Below are 5040 nucleotides of genomic sequence, written 5' to 3'. Positions count from 1 at the left end.
ACGCGTTGCAGGAGAAACTTTACTCTGGTTTCTCAGTCTGTTTCCTAGTGCCGGTTTTAAGTTCCTGTAATTTTCACAGTAAAATCGAGCTGGAGCTAGTACCTCCCCATATATTTGTATGGAGTGGATTTTGCAACTGAAGAGAAACTTTGTGTTCCCAACAAGCTAGGTGAAGGACGGCTTTCACACTCACTTATCTCTCAGAATTGAGCATGTGGAGAGACGTTCGTTCATCTAGCACAAAGGGAACGGGTTGCAGGAGAAACTGTTACTCTGGTTTCTCAGTCTGTTTCCTAGTGCCGGTTTGAAGTTCCTGCAGTTTCACTGTAAAATCGAGTTGGAGCTAGTACCTACCCATATATATGTATGGAGTTGGGTTTGCAACTGAAGAGAAACTTTGTGTTTCCAACAAGCTAGATGAAGGACGGCTTTCACACACACTTATCTCTCAGAACTGAGCATGTGGAGAGACGTTCGTTCATCTAGCACAAAGGGAACGGGTTGCAGAAGAAACTTTTACTCTGGTTTCTCAGTCTGTTTCCTAGTGCCGCTTTGAAGTTCCTGCAGTTTTCAGTGTAAAACTGAGTTGGAGCTGGTACCTCCCTATATATATGTATGGAGTGGAGTTTGCATCTGAAGAGAAACTTTGTGTTCCCAACAAGCTAGTTGAATGACGGCATTCACACGCACTTATCTCTCAGAACTGAGCATGTAGAGAGACGTTCGTTCATCTAGCACAAAGGGAATGGGTTGCAGGGAAACTTTTTCTCTGGTTTCTCAGTCTTTTTCCTAGTGCCGGTTTGAAGTTCCTGCAGTTTTCACTGTAAAACCGAGTTGGAGCTAGTACCTCCCCATATATATGTAGGGAGTGGAGTTTGCAGCTGAAGAGAAACTTTGTGTTCCCAACAAGGTAGGTGAAAGGCGGCTTTCACACACACTTATCTCTCAGAACTGAGCATGTGGAGAGTCGTTCGTTCATCTAGCACAAAGGGAACGGGTTGCAAGAGAAACATTTACTCTGGTTTCTCAGTCTGTTTCCTAGTGCCGGTTTGAAGTTCCTGCAGTTTTCACTGTAAAAGCGAGTTGGAGCTAGTACCTCCCCATATATATGTATGGAGTGGAGTTTGCAACTGAAGAGAAACTTTGTGTTCCCAACAAGCTAGGTGAAGAACGGCTTTCACACACACTTATCTCTCAGAACTGAGCATGTGGAGAGACGTTCGTTCATCTAGCAAAAAAGAAATGGGTTGCAGGCGAAACTTTTACCCTGGTTTCTCAGTCTGTTTCCTAGAGCCGGTTTGAAGTTCCTGCAATTTTCACTGTAAAACCGAGTTGGAGCTAGTACCTCCCCTTATAAATGTATGGAGTGGAGATTGCAACTGAAAAGAAACTTTGTGTTCCCAACAAGCTAGGTGAAAAACGGCTTTCACACACACTTATCTCTCAGAAATGAGCATGTGGAGAGACGGTCGTTCATCTAGCACAAAGGGAACGGGTTGCAGGTGAAACTTTTACTCTGGTTTCTCAGTCTGTTTCGTAGTGCCGGTTTGAAGTTCCTGCAGTTTTCACTGTAAAACCGAGTTGGAGCTAGAACCTCCCCATATATATGTATGGAGTGGAGTTTGCAACTGAAGGGAAACTTTGTGTTCCCAACAAGCTTGGTGATGGACGGCTTACAAACACACTTGTCTCTCAGAACTGAGCATGTGGAGAGACGTTCGTTCATCTAGCACAAAGGGAACAGGTTGCAGGAGAAACTTTTACTCTGGTTTCTCAGTCTGTTTCCTAGTGCCGGTTTGAATTTCCTGCAGTTTTCACTGTAAAACCGAGTTGGATCTAGTACCTCCCCATATATATGTATTGAGTGGAGTTTGCAACTGAAGGGAAACTTTGTATTCCCAACAAGTTTGGTGAAGGACGGCTTTCAAACACACTTATCTCTCAGAACTGAGCATGTTGGGAGACGTTCGTTCATCTAGCACAAAGGGAACTGGTTGCAGGAGAAACTTTTCCCTGGTTTCTCAGTCTGTTTCCTAGTGCCGGTTTGAAGTTCCTGCAGTTTTCACTGTAAACCCGAGTTGGATCTAGTACCTCCCCATATATATGTAAGGATTGGAGTTTGCAACTGAAGAGAAACTTTGTGTTCCCAACAAGCTAGGTGAAAGACGGCTTTCACACACACTTATCTCTCAGAACTGAGCATGTGGAGAGACGTTCGTTCATCTAGCACCAATGGAACGAGTAGCAGGAGAAACTCTTACTCTGGTTCTCAGTATGTTTCCTAGTGCCGGTTTGAAGTTCCTGCAGTTTTAACTGTAAAACCGAGTTGGAGCTAGTACCTCCTCTTATATATGTATGGAGTGGAGTTTGCAACTAAAAAGAAACTTTGTGTTCCCAACAAGCTAGGTGAAGGACGGCTTTCACACACACTTATCTCTCAGAACTGAGCATGTGGAGAGACGTTCGTTCATCTAGCACAAAGGGAACGGGTTGCAGGAGAAACTTTTCTCTGGTTTCTCAGTCTGTTTAATAGTTCCGGTTTGAAGTTCCTGCAGTTTTCACTCTAAAACCGACTTGGAGCTAGTACCTCCCCATATATATGTATGGAGTGGAGTTTGCTACTGAAGAGAAACTTTGTGTTCCCAACAAGCTAGGTGAAGGACGGCTTTCACACACACTTATCTCTCAGAACTGAGCATGTGGAGAGACGTTCGTTCATCTAGCACAAAGGGAAAGGGTTGCAGGAGAAACTTTTACTCTGGTTTCTCAGTCTGTTTCCTAGTGCCGGTTTGATGTTCCTGCAGTTTTCACTGTAAAACCTAGTTGGAGCTAGTACCTCCCCATATATATGTATAGAGTGGAGTTTGCAACTGAAGAGAAACTTTGTTTTCCCAATAAGATATGTGAAGTACGTTTTTCACACACAGTTATCTCTCTGAACTGAGCATGTGGAGAGACGTTCGTTCATCTAGCACAAACGGAACGGGTTGTAGGCGAAACTATTACTCTGGTTTCTCAGTCTGTTTCCTAGTGACTGTTTGAAGTTCCTGCAGTTTTCACTGTAAAACCGAGTTGGAGCTAGTACCTTCCGATATATATATATGGAGTGGAGTTTGCAACTGAAGAGAATCTTTGTGTTCCCAACAAGCTCGATGAAGGACGGCTTTCACACACACATATCTCTCAGAACTGAGCATTTGGAGAGACGTTCGTTCATCTAGCACCAAGGGAACGTGTTGCAGGAGAAACTTTTACTCTGGTTTCTCAGTCTGCTTCCTACTGCCGGTTTGATTTTCCTGCAGTTTTCACTGTAAAACCGAGTAGGATTTAGAACCTCCCCATATATATGTATGGATTGGAGATTGCAACTGAAGGGAATCTATGTGTTCCCAACAAGCTAGGTGAAGGACGGCTTTCACACACACTTATCCCTCAGAACTGAGCATGTGGAGATACGTTCGTTCATCTAGCACAAAGGGAACGGGTTGCAGGAGAAACTTTTACACTGGTTTCTCAGTGTGTTTCCTAGTGCCGGTTTGATGTTCCTGCAGTTTTCACTGTAAAACCGAGTTGGAGCTAGTACCTCCCCTTATATATGTATGGAGTGGAGTTTGCAACTGAAGAGAAACTTTGTGTTCCCAACAAGCTAGGTGAAGTACGGTTTTCACACACACTTATCTCTCAGAACTGAGCATGTGGAGAGACGTTCGTTCATCTAGCACAAAGGGAACGGGTTGCAGGGGAAACTATTACTCTGGTTTCTCAGTCTGTTTCCTAGTGCCTGTTTGAAGTTCCTGCAGTTTTCACTGTAAAAACGATTTGGAGCTAGTACCTTCCCATATATATATATGGAGTGGAATTTGCAACTGAATAGAATCTTTGTGTTCCCAACAAGCTATGTGAAGGACGGCATTCACACACACATATCTCTCAGAACTGAGCATGTGGAGAGTCGTTCGTTCATCTAGCACAAAGGGAACGAGTTGCAGGAGAAACTCTTACTATGGTTTCTCAGTCTGTTTCCTAGTGCCGGTTTGAAGTTCCTGCAGTTTTCACTGTAAAACCGAGTTGGAGCTAGTACCTCACCATAATTATGTATTGAGTGGAGTTTGCAACTGAAGAGAAACTTTGTATTCCCAACAAGCTTGGTGAAGGACTGCTTTCAAACATACTTATCTCTCAGAACTGAGCATGTGGAGAGACGTTCGTTCAGCTAGCACAAAGGGAACGGGTTGCAGGAGAAACTTTTCCCTGGTTTCTCAGTCTGTTTAATAGTTCCAGTTTGAAGTTACTGCAGTTTTCACTGTAAAACCGACTTGGAGCCTGTACTTCCCCATATATATGTATGGAGTAGAGTTTGCTACTGAAGAGAAACTTTGTGTTCCCAACAAGCTAGGTGAAGGACGGCTTTCACACACACTTATCTCTCAGAACTGAGCATGTGGAGGGACGTTCGTTCATATAGCACAAAGGGAACGGGTTGCAGGAGAAACTCTTTCTCTGGTTCTCAGTATGTTTCCTAGTGCCGGTTTGAAGTTCCTGCAGTTTTAACTGTAAAACCGAGTTGGAGGTAGTACCTCCTCTTATATATGTATGGAGTGGAGTTTGCAACTAAAAAGAAACTTTGTCTTCCCAACAAGCTAGGTGAAGGACGGCTTTCACACACACTTATCTCTCAGAACTGAGCATGTGGAGAGACGTTCGTTCATCTAGCACAAACGGAACGGGTTGTAGGGGAAACTATTACTCTGGTTTCTCAGTCTGTTTCCTAGTGACTGTTTGAAGTTCCTGCAGTTTTCACTGTAAAACCGAGTTGGAGCTAGTACCTTCCGATATATATATATGGAGTGGAGTTTGCAACTGAAGAGAATCTTTGTGTTCCCAACAAGCTCGATGAAGGACGGCTTTCACACACACATATCTCTCAGAACTGAGCATTTGGAGAGACGTTCGTTCATCTAGCACCAAGGGAACGTGTTGCAGGAGAAACTTTTACTCTGGTTTCTCAGTCTGCTTCCTACTGCCGGTTTGATTTTCCTG

The sequence above is a fragment of the Camelus bactrianus genome, unplaced genomic scaffold (genome assembly GCF_048773025.1).
Source record: "Camelus bactrianus isolate YW-2024 breed Bactrian camel unplaced genomic scaffold, ASM4877302v1 HiC_scaffold_43, whole genome shotgun sequence".
Lineage (NCBI taxonomy): Eukaryota > Metazoa > Chordata > Mammalia > Artiodactyla > Camelidae > Camelus > Camelus bactrianus.
Note: the sequence above shows the minus strand (reverse complement) of the source record.